The 12,898-nt window shown below is 36.2% G+C and overlaps 1 protein-coding gene across 7 annotated transcripts in view; it reads right to left on the reverse strand.

The window, feature by feature from the left end:
- Positions 1-12,898, reverse strand: part of LOC135087836 (tensin-1) — a 126,339-nt gene that overhangs the window by 64,958 nt on the left and 48,483 nt on the right. The gene's annotated exons all lie outside the window — the stretch shown is intronic.

Consider the following 12,898-nt stretch of genomic DNA (forward strand, 5'->3'; position numbering starts at 1 on the left):
CGCATTCGTAAGAAACGCACATGTCGATATGGCGTCAAGAGAAAAACAAAATCAAAACTGCAAATTGATTATAATTTAATTTGCTACACGATTTATTGCTAATTTAAATAATGTTTTTCGTGACAAACATTTGAAGTTGTAACTAAATGTTATTAAATAATATGTTTTCTTTAAATATAGCTTATTTAAGTATTTATGCACGTATGTCTTCTTTGTAAAATATTTAGACTAAATTATTAAAACATCTTTGTTTGTTACGTTTTTAAATTTTTATTAAAACTTAATTTAAATTATCGATATTTGTATTTCACATCCCTAGAATACCCACCAGACTTCCCTACTTCAGTGCAGCACAGGGTGCATAAGCCTTGTATTTTGAAAATAGCTATAATTTTTATACTAAACAAGTTATTCACGAACGCCTTCAGGTGTATGTCAATAAATACATTATTATTAATATTCAAAGAAAAAAAACACAATATCTATTAACATGAATCCAAAAATAAAATTAATATATCTTAAATATTACAAGGTCTTTAAGCCTTGTGCCGCCACAATGTAAGTTTTAATACCAGGCTTACTGACCTTGTACCGAAGGAATGGAAAGTATTAGAAAGTTACTGCCGCAGCAAAGGTGTTAATGGTAGTTTCATGTGAACAATAAATATTTTCGCTTTAAAATCCCTCCAGCCAAGCCGTTTCGATTCAGGTCATTACATTCGTTTATAGACCACGTAATAGCAATAAAAAGAATACCCAAGTGCAAACACCAACGTTGGCTTGGCCTTGTAACACAACTACGCTCTCGAGTTTGCCAAATTTACTTATGATCACATTCGGGGCATTACATCTGGTTAGCTAACCTAACCTGAGAGTTCTAGAGCTATTTTAAACTAATTCAAGGAAGGGTTATAAATAGAGAGACAATACTTTAATTAGGTCCATATAAGTAGATTTTGCCTCAGGGTTTTTCTAACTTTTATCCAGTTTTTGAAAAAGGAACATTAGACGTGATAGTTGATACCAAAAACGTAACGGAAAGCTTAGAAAATTTTCATTTACAAAAAATAATAGGGCGCTTTTCAGAGTACCTACCTATGTATTACACATTTCTAATCTCCCAAAAGCAAGCCAAATATTCGGCGTGCTACAATTTACTACGAAAATTGGGATAAGCAGATGTAAAGTGAAAGTGATAGATAGGTGGCAAGGATAGCGGCGGTTTGTCGCGGCCGCCCGAGGCGCCAATTTGCGGGCATTGTGCGCCGCATCGCGCGATCTGCGTGCTTTGTTGCGCCCTGGGACCATACTAGCTTGGAAATTGTAGCTCAGTATCGCAATATAGTCCACCTATTGTTAATCTGAATTTTATTGACATACTAAGTTAAATTATTAGGTAAATGGAAACGCAAGTTTGCTGAAAACTTCCTGGTATAATCATGAAAAAATACCCATTGAGAAATGCACCTAAAATGTAAATATGAAACAGAAACAGGATAACTTGGTAACTTATAATTTATTTTGTAAACTCTGTTCGCCCTGGGGAAGTCCCATTAAAAACTAATTAGGACTTGATAAATCGACGAAACTAACTCTACAATCTGTAGGTAACATAACAGTGCTACACAATCACCTAATTAAATTAGTAATACATAAATAGAATAGATAAGATACTATATTAACAGATAGAATAATTTATCGACTCTATATTTGTTTTCAGTTTCAGCAACTACTTAGTTTATATAGGACTAGGCGACCTTCAGATTTAATCTCTATTGTATCAGCTATCGATTTACCTGTAAAATTATGTTAATCGAACGTCCCATTATCGGTACTAGTGTTGTATTGAAGCCTCGATTATTTTAGAGCCATTATGGTATTGCAGTACGCCACACAGTTGATTTATCTCTAAGCTTGGACATAACTGGCAGCTAGATTTCCTAAGTCGTATTCAGAATAAATTACAGACTCTCAGGTGCTCGGCTGGTATGTGGAACGTAGGTACAGTATGGCTATGGTGCTTGCGAACGCTATTTTCGAGAAACTCGGCCACTTGTTTATAGTTATTATAGTAATAAGCGTTTATCTATCCCTTATCGCTGCCTTTGAATGGGCCTCTTACGATACACAGATAGCTTTACTGTTGGAAACAACAAGTTGTAGTTTTGATTTTATCAGTGAAGTGTAAGTTTTTGTCTTTATCTTGAAAACATTATTGGTTTATTTAATGCAAAAGTAAATAAATACAGTAAAGTCTTATTTAAGATCGGGTGTGAGTGGTGGTATTAAAAATTATATTATTAAAACAACCAGTTTGAAGAGTAACGCCTTGCTTTTAATTATTGTATAGTCCATTGAGAAAAATATGCAATTATTAACCGTAATTGCACACCAAAGATTAATGGCGCAACCGCAAGCAAAACCAATACTTTGCTCACACGGGAAGAGGATAAATTCATAATAATTTCTGTAATTGTTTTCCGTGAAAATACGGAGATGTTCAAACTCTCACCGCGCTAATGATTTAATGATGTACCGGAGAAAACTGTACCTGCTATTTTACACGTAATATTTCATAAGTTGGTCACACAGACCCCCGCTAAATTACAGAGTTGCCAACGCGACAACACAATCTTCCATCTTCATACGCGGCGGAGTAATACCGATAATGCTATTTATTATAAATCCTATCACCGGCACTGTTAGCTCGCTCGTTGAGCCGTGTGGAACGTTGATCTACGATGACGAGATAGCACTAGGCTGCAATGCAAGAGAATGCAAGCCATGCAATTCAGCACTATGCATATAATAGAGTACAGTAAGATACACTTAAGCACTTAAGAAGCTTAAGAAGATGTATTTACTTAGTTAGATATAGTTATTTACTTAGTTTGAAAAGATAAATTCGAGATCCAATTTAATAGCCAGTAAAATCCAATTTCAAGATTGGAATTTCTAATAAGAACAAAAGTATTATTCGGACTTCATCGCATAAAAACGGCGGGTCCTTCCGAAAATATAGGGGAAATTTATCGTCTATTTCTCAAACAAATTGGGGTTGTAGCCGCCATGCGAGGTGGATCTTTCCGCCCGTTGGCGTCACGCCTCGCGCCTCCACGCTCGCGCTCGCCCTAGCTTCACGCCTGTCGGTGGCCCAATTACTGGGACGCGACCTCTGCGCCAGGCTGCCAGCAGAGCGCACTCTAAACTGATCTGCGGAACAGGCAGACCTGTGCCAGCCTCGTAGATAAGGACTATTATCGACAAATTATTAGCAAACAGTGGTGTCAGGTGCCGTAATTTAGAGCCTGCAATAATATTTAATTATCAGTATCAGTTGGTCCAATTAACAAAATTAAGCTACTTATTCAGTTATCAGTCAGTTTATTCTTCTCGTGCCAAGTAACATTCCACCACATCTGAATTACCTCTTTTAATAACAAAATTTATGAACATGTAAATCTCTCAGAATGTGAACCAAATTACATTCAGATCTTGCCGTTAAGATTGCAAAAGTTCCACAACATTTAAACTTCCCCAATCTTGTCGTAAATAAATTAAAATCTTAAGAATTCAATTGTACTGCACTGTTCGATACAATGTAGCGACCGAACTCCGGGAACAAACTACGGCGTCTGTAGCAGCCACTTAACTCTTTCGACGTATTCGTTACATTAACCCTAATTTAATGAACTTGCTCGGAACGTAAATATCAATGATACTGCTGATAAATATCCTTCAACTGGAAAAGCGCGGGAAACGTCGTACTTGGTGGACGTCATTTTTCTTGCTTAAAAATTTTTAATTAGTAAAAGGATCAGATTGGTGGTTTAGTGCATAATTAAGTAGTATTTTAAGTTATATTTATTATTTTATTGTAGTGTAGCATTCACCTCTGCAGTTCTGGGTGAGTTTTAATTGTTTTTTTTCTCGTGATGAACGAGCCGGACGATCCTGGCGGGACAACCCCCCAGGCGTCAAATTTTGTTACTATTTCAACATGTAGTCAGTCAGCTCATTCAGGTATGGATACGGAAGGTTCTATAATGGACACGGACGGATCTGAAAGTACCTCTAACCCTTCTAAAAGAAAGAGAGTTGTTGTTCGTAAAGTTTGCAAGCACTGTAATAAAAAGCGTAAAAATCGTCATAGCAAATCTTCTACATTGAGCCAGGTACCTAATGATTCTGATTGTTGTTGTGCAAACACTGAGAACGTAAATAATACTAAAAAAGTTGTTGAAAATGAGATTCCTTTTGTTACTCCATCAACTCCTGTTGCTACTCAGTCCCACACATCTGATTCGACCCCTACTCCACCTGATTCGGTAAGTAGAAGCTTTTATGAGGCTACTGATGTTGCGCCCTTTGTTGTTCATATACAGAAAGAACAAACTATGCCAAATGAAAACTGTACTCTGCACCCCGTGACTGTGGGACATTTTCTAAAACGAAAGTCTATAAGAGGCATTGTTGATGGTAGTCTGAAAAAAATAGGCAGAAATCGAATTTCTATAGCTTTCTCTCGTTTTGAAGATGCCAATGCATTCCTTAATAATGACCTGCTTAAATCAAACAATTACAAGACTTTTATTCCAACATTCAATATCACACGGATGGGAGTGGTCAGAGGAGTTCCTACAGAGTGGAATGATGAGGACATCCTCAATAATATAACTGTGCCAATGGGATGTGGAAGAATTTTAAAAATTAGAAGGTTGAAAAAGAAAAATTTTGTTAATGGAAAGTCAGAATTTGTCCCCATTGAGACAGTTGTATTAACGTTTGATGGCCAGGTTCTTCCTAAAAGAATCTTTGTCTGTTACAACTCTTTGCCGGTTGATCTTTACATTTACCCAACAATCCAATGTTACCAATGTTGCCGCTATGGTCATGTGAAGAGTCAGTGTAGGTCCCTTCCAAGGTGTTATAAATGTGGTCTTGGACACACCGGTGATACCTGTAATGTTGAGGAGGAAAATGTAATATGTTTCTTGTGCTCAGGTCCCCATCAGGCTACTAATAGAAAATGCCCTGAATACACACGACAAAAAAATATAAAGGAAACAATGGCCAAAAGTTGCATTACTTATGCTGAAGCATTAAAATTGCATCCTCCAATCGGTAAATCTTTTGCAGATGTTTTAAGATCTAGTAGCTCGACTCAATCTCATTCTCAATCTTCTGGAAATCTTCCACAGAACTCAAAATTAAAATATGTTCCTAATAATAATCCAGGCTGGGATTCTTACAAAAAAACTGTGTTAAAGAAACCTAGATCTCCGTTCAACCCAGGCAAAAGTTATGACCGAGAACAACATCAAAATATGACCAATGACTATAATACACCGTTTGGCCCAAGCCAAAATATTTTAGGTAAAAATGACAATTCAAGCACCTTAACAAATATGTCAATTAAAGAATTAATAATAACTCTAATTACCTCTTTAAATCAGTCTAATTTAGTACCGTCCCACGTTGCCCTTCAAAATAATGATCTCGTAGTTGACCTTAGCTCTATTGCTGATGGTAAAGTTCTCCCTAGCAGTTCAATGGAACTGTCGAAGCATTAACAGTAAAAAAAGTGATATATTACATTTAATTAATGAATTTGATCCCTTTTTAATTGCTTTACAAGAAACCTGGCTCCGTCCAGATTCTAATTTTAAAATTTCTGGTTTCTCTTGTGCCAGAGAAGATAGATATGATAATTATGGTGGAGTAGCTTTGTTAGTCCATCACTCTATTCCATTTTCATATATTCCTCTCCCACCACACAATAATGATTTTTCCATAATAGCTGTTTCTATAAATAACACTAGTTTTGTATCTATTTATATTCCTCACCCGTCAACTGCTATATATGATGAGGTAGAACAAATTCTTAGTAACATCTCTAGGCCTATTATTATCATGGGCGATTTTAATGCACAACACCAGTCGTGGGGCAGTAGCAATTCCAATTACTATGGCAATAGAATTGTAGACTTTCTGGATAATAATAACTTGTGTATTCTTAATACTGGAAATGCTACTCGTCGTACCCAGCCGCACGAAGGTGTGAGTGTTCCTGATTTAACTTTATGTAGCCCTAATCTTGCTTCCTCTTTAGCCTGGTCTACCCTCCCTTCCACCTATGGGAGTGATCATTTTCCAATTGTTTTTTCTTTTCCTGATATTAATAAAATTAATACTAGACGCCCTCCACGATTCAAATATAAAACTCAAGATGCTGACTGGAATCGTTATAAAGAAAAAGTAGAACTAAAAATTCAATCACTGCCTGTAGTTCAAAATGATAATTATACCTATTGTGCTGAAGCACTAGCATCTGTTTTACTAGAAGCAGCAGATGAAGTTTTTCCCGTCAAAAGTAATAATAGAAATAAATTACCCCCTCCCCCTTGGTGGGATAGCGAATGTACAGCCGCTATCAAAAAGAGAAAAGAAGCCGAAAAGTTATATTCCTCTCATTCTACAGCTGAAAATTTTGATAATCTATCGAACTTAATTAATAGTACTAGAAAACTATTTAAGCAGAAAAAGTGGGAAAGTTGGAGAGTTTTTTGTCGTTCCATTTCCCCCGATACTTCACCATCTGCAGTTTGGACCAATATAAGGCGTTTTCGTTCAGCATATAAAGCTCCTACACCCAAACTCCTTCATGAATCACTAATTGAAAAATTCCTAGATAGCCTTGCCCCTTCTTTTGCCCCCCAATATCTTTTAATTCCAAATGAACAGTTTTCTACTAATTCAGGTCATTCTGAATTAGGCAATCCTTTCAGTCTTTCTGAGCTGAAAGGTATTCTTTCATATGTAAAAGATTCTGCACCTGGCACTGATGGAATTCCTTATTCTTTCCTGGTTAATTTAAATGATTCAACTTTGACTTATTATCTTTCCCTCATAAATTTTATAATGCAGTCCGGGAACATTCCTCCTCATTGGAAAATTCAAGAAATTATTCCTATTTTAAAACCAAATAAATCTCCATCCAACGTTGACTCTTATCGCCCAATAGCATTATCTTCTGTTCTTTTAAAATTAGCTGAGCACCTTATTAAGAATAGACTTGAATGGTTTATAGAAAGTAAAGGTCTACTGAGTAATTTCCAGTTTGGCTTCAGAAAAGGCAGAAGCACTGCTGACAGTATTGCCATTTTTATTACCGACATCAGACTAGCCTTCTCAAATAATGAACACCTTCTTGCAGCATTCCTGGATATATCAGCCGCCTATGACAACGTAGTGTTATCAATCCTTAGAGACAAATTAATAAAATTAAATGTTCCTTGTATTTTAATAAATTTCATCATAAATATTTTAGTAGGACGTAGTATTAATATTGTGTGTGACAATTCTACAAAATCTAGAATTTTATGGAATGGACTACCTCAAGGGTCTGTTTTGAGCCCATTACTTTTCAATATATACTCGTCGGATCTAGAATGCTCTATTAACAATAATGTTTGTATTTTGCAATATGCAGATGACCTTCTCCTTTACTTTTCTGGTAAAAGCGTTGCAAAGTTATGTTCATCACTTAACTCTTCTCTGCAATTACTTAAGTCATGGCTAGATAAAAACGGCTTAAGTCTTTCTGTTGCGAAAAGCTCAGTTGTACTTTTTTCCCGAATGCGTTGCCCTCCTCCAGTATTAGTTGAGTATAACAATCTAAGTATACCGGTTAATAATGAGGCCAAGTTCTTAGGTATAACTTTGGATGCAAAACTTACTGGAATGTCACATCTGTATAATATTAGTGCTAAATGTGAGCGTACACTTAATATATTAAGATGTTTAGCTGGAGTATGGTGGGGTGCCCACCCATTTAATTTAAAACTTATTTATAATGCCTTAATTAGGAGCTCTCTTGATTATGGCACTCAATTTTTAGAACCCTGTAGCATGGTAGGAATTAGAAAGCTTGATATCATCCAGACAAAAGCACTCAGAATAGTAGTCGGGGCAATGAAATCTAGCCCGAATAAAGGTTAGACCAGACCAACGCGTGCAGCCGGCGTGCACGATGACGATGGCGATGGCGACCAGACAGCGTGTATGAATTTGTAGCGATGTGTTCACATCAACGCGTCCTGTCATTGGTCGCGGCGATCTATGAAGCGTCTGCACGCAGCGATCAGCGATCATCGCGACATTTGTCACTGTGACGTTTCTGTTTTTTAAAATCGATGTAATAAATAGTAAGTAGGATCTGTTAAAAAGTTTTTACACAATTAAAAATGAATTATTCATAACATACCACTAGTCTGACCTACTTGAATAATAAAAAAGGTTTTAGAATAAAGTATCAATATCAGAATTTATTTTTATGTAATAAACAAATTATTCTAGTTTTCTCGAGAACCTGCTTCTTCAACTTCATAAGTAAAATTGGGATATTATCTGAAGAACAAAATAATTGAGAATGTACATGTCTGCAGCTTTCTCAAAGGCCCTAGAGCAATTTATTCTAAGTATGCCATAAATAAAAACCTAATTAGAGTCATCAAACGTCTCAGTCATTAATTTAGTGCCACTAGAAACACCTAGTTGATCAAAACTGACTCTTTTTGTATTTTTGGGTTATTATTAAAGACAAAAAAGATATTTGGACTATTATGTACTCTGTGGTTTGGGTGCATAATGTAATTTCCTTTGCCTTAAAAAAAGTAAATGTCAAGATGACTGTTGCACCAAAAATGAAAATGAAAATTGATTTTGATAGATGTTGTGTTGAGTTCTGTGTAGTTTTGTGCGATTTAACGATAAGAACGACAATGGTAAAAGGTAATGGGGGCAAATTTTTACCCTCAAGGAAAAGATGAATTGGTTATAATCTTACTTGCCCACAAGGATACTGTACGAGCACGTCAGCATCGACCACGACCTACAACATGCTAGCCGACTGGCCCATGAACCCTGGACGAACGTGCACCGTAGGCACTCTACACCGACGGCACATTGGACTGGACACATTGAATTGTGTACATTATGTAAATCTTGTATATAGCAATAGCATAACAGTAATAAACCATATATCAACCGTCCGCGTTGTGTTTCATTTCCCCCACTGAGGCCAAGAAAGCCTTAGTGCAGTCCTCCTTCCTATCAAACCTTTCTTTAAATCTAATTAAAAGGTATTGTTAGGGCTCTAGGGACTACAAACGAAGCCAGAAATATAGCTTGGTTATGAGTAACCAATACCTACTACTTATAGCGCATGTAATCCTGTCTCATTCTATAATATATGGCCGCTTGAATAAACTTGAGTGAAAAAGTGTTTCCATTGTCTCAATTGCATCAAAAGCTCCAAACAAATCATTTAATTCAGTTTCCATTTTGCCGAATAGGCGTGATTGACAATATGCGTGACAGTTGTGGTGACAGTGACAACCTGCACGCGCAGTGATCGCCATCGCGGTCGCGGCAGTGTGAAACAACTTTTGCACGCGCAGTGGTCGCCATCGCCATCGCCATCGCTGCACGCGTTGGTTTGTCCGAACCTTAACGCACTGCAAGTTGAATGTTCTGACCCGCCTTTAAAACTTCGCCGTCAATTTCTCTGTGATAAATTCTTATTTCGAGCTTTTCAGTTATCAAACCATCCTTTGTTTTCAAAATTAGAAGCGTTGTCTGAACAAGTACAAAACTCTCCATACTGGTCTCATAAAACACCACCATGTCTAGTCATTAGTTTCCGAAAACTCCTTTCTTTACAAGCTCCTACTCACAAGTCTATGTATTTACCTGTATTCTGTGCAAATTATGATGCTTTAATCCTTTCTCCTAATGTTAAATTTGATATAGATATTTGTAAGTCCGATATTCATGCAAATATAAAATTTAATATGACTTTAGACAATGAGTGGGACGGTTGGCATCATTTATATTGTGATGCCTCAAAACATTCGAACAGTGGACATGTTGGTGTAGGTGTGTACCACACCCAATATAAAATTAACCAGATGATTAAACTGCCACCTGAATCATCTGTTTTCACAGGAGAATGTTTTGGCATTTTCAAATCGTTGGAGTATATTTTACTTATGAAACTTAAAAAAGCTGTAATATTTAGTGATTCTAAAAGTGCATTACAAGCATTAGTTAAGTTCCCGTTCAAATCAAATTCTTCTTACCCTATTATTATTGATTGTAGAGAACTGTTACTTACTTGCTCATTGTTAGATATTGTAGTAAATTTTGCTTGGATTCCTGGACATTGTAATATTTTTGGTAATGAGAAAGCTGATTCTTTAGCTAATAATGCTGTGACTGTTGGTGACATTTTTCCCTACAAAAATTATGTGCATGATTTAATTGCATTACCTAAAGTTTATATGCGTGAAAAATGGCATGAGGAGTGGAACATCAGTAGTCAAAGTAAAGGTAAAGCTTATAAACTGATCCAACCATGTATACCGACAAAACCTTGGTTTTTCAAAACAGATCTTGATAAATTTTCTGTTTCAAGCATTATCCGCATGAGACTGGGGCACGTATGTTCCCCAGCTCATTTAGCAAGGCTTAATATAATCGAAAATGATGTGTGTGACTGTGGCACGGAGTCAGGTGATTTGAATCACATTTTCTTTGCTTGCCAGATTCACGATCGCTCCTTCTTTTTGTCATCCCTCCTAGCCCTCCGTGTCCCTCTCCCCACTTCTATATCTTGCCTGCTTGGTTTAAATGACTTTGATATTTATAAATGTATTTCTGAATATTTGATTACAAATAATATTAAACTTTAATTAACTTATAATATTATATTAACATGCCTTAATTTCCTCTATACATATATTTTAATAATTTTATTATATTATTTAATTTCTCACCTCCCAACCTGATCCTCATCCCTTTTTGTACTCCACCCCGGTTTGTTTTTTACCTAAACGTTTCCTAACCTTTTCTCCCACACCGTTGTGGCTAAACGCAAACCGCGAAAGCCAAAAAAAAAAAAAAAAAAAAAAAAAAAAAAAAAAAAAAAAAAAAAAAATCCTTCAACTGATACTGGCCTTAACTCAATTAGCCGTAAACAATCCAATTTAAGTGACAGAACAATAAGCAGCTGCTGCTACATAATACGATAATGATAGTACTTCTGATATTAGATTTGCCATTAAGATTCATTTTAAAGGGAAATGAAATCATCTGCTTATACGGAACATGTGTTAACAGCATTCTGGTGACATAACATCAATATGAAGGTTCAACTTCATTTAAGTCTAAAATATTATCGTGGCTTTCCTGCCTTACCACTTTCACGTTTAAGTACACTAGCAGTAAGATACTGGGCTTATTACGACGTTTGTTGACTATTATTGTGTGTAATTATATCCGCATGAACATAATTACAAAACTCTAAACAGGAATTACAAAATGTTGTACACATTATATTATGTTGAGGTAAAATTACTCTCATACATTCCCACACAAACTTAGTAGGTAAAGTATGTAGCGAGATTGTAGGAATGTCATGTCAAAAATTGCGCGTAGTAGACTTATCTTTTAAAAGCTCTCCGCATCTAACCCTTTCCAAATACGTAACTACGAGTGGAAGTTGGGACCGTGAAATAAGCTCTACTTATTTGTTAATAGATACTGAAGTATCTATCCTTAATTTTTGTGGAAAAAACCAACTAGTTTTTTAGGAAATTATCAAGTTAAGTAGGTATTCGTTTATTTTTATGTAGGTATGTGACTCATAAATCTACTATACCTATTTTAGACAAACAACATGCAATGAAAAACTGCGTAATTTAAGTAATGACGTTTTCTTAGGTTAGTCGTAAAGTTATACAAGTTTAGAAATTATGAATGATGATTAATTCAGAAAACTTAACTTTGTTATTAAGACGTTCACAATAACTCCTCAGGGTGTTATCAAGACATAGAGTAGGCAATGTAGAGCCGTCGGTCATCGTAAGTTACAGCGGACATCGGTCTCAAGCGCACGCATTTTTCACTCGCCACCTAATGAGATTCCGTAAGAACCACCATCAGTATCCATTACCTGGACTTGTGTTCTCACGTGAAATAAAAAAGGCGTGAAGTTAACTAGCTCATTGTTAACTGAAGGGTTCATTTTTCTCAGAACGTTTTGGGTGCCGCAAGAAACGTTATTAATTTGAAGGGAGTTCACCAATATATCTCGCTTATTGCTGCTACTGCCTGGTATTTTAGTAAATTAAAATAATTCAACAAGCCTTTGTTGGCGTCGTGTTCGACGGGTATAAATCGTTTAGCTTACCTGCAATTATGCTTGTTTAGATTCTTAGAACATCATACAAAGCTCAAGAAAATGATGTGGTAACCTAACTTAAAACTTTAATTGACAAACAAATCGATTACCCAGCTTGGTAAGTGTGTTTTTAATATACATACCTACATAGTTAACTATACATATAAATGTAGTTATAATAACATTCAGTCAATCAACCGTCTCTGGTATGAATAACTTTTAGTACTGTTATCTGCATGCAGTAAGTTATTATTTATTGCCCACCACCACGTGGCGCATTGGCGCGCCGTAAATACTCCGCATTTAACCATGGCGTTCAAGACGGGGACGACCATCGAGCTGATCGAAAACAGGCCTCCGTTTGTAGGTCGATCAGGAAATCGCAAAGTTATTATGCAGTTTATTTTCATTGGGCCTTTTAACCGCAGCGTTACGCACTCTACCAAATTAGAACTAACGATGTCGATTTATTAACCAGACATGCCCCACAACAGATGTCGGTTTCAGGAGTGGAGTGGACTGATTCATTCTTTCAGCGTGCTGCTCGTATTATAAACGGATATAACCGAAGATAGCACAGTTCTATACAAATCTACTTTACGTAATTTGAGGAATTTCGTACTCTGTAAAGGCTTTCTGTTTTTCCTCGTATTT

This window comes from Ostrinia nubilalis, chromosome 3 (genome assembly GCF_963855985.1).
Source record: "Ostrinia nubilalis chromosome 3, ilOstNubi1.1, whole genome shotgun sequence".
In the NCBI taxonomy this organism is placed as follows: Eukaryota; Metazoa; Arthropoda; class Insecta; order Lepidoptera; family Crambidae; genus Ostrinia; species Ostrinia nubilalis.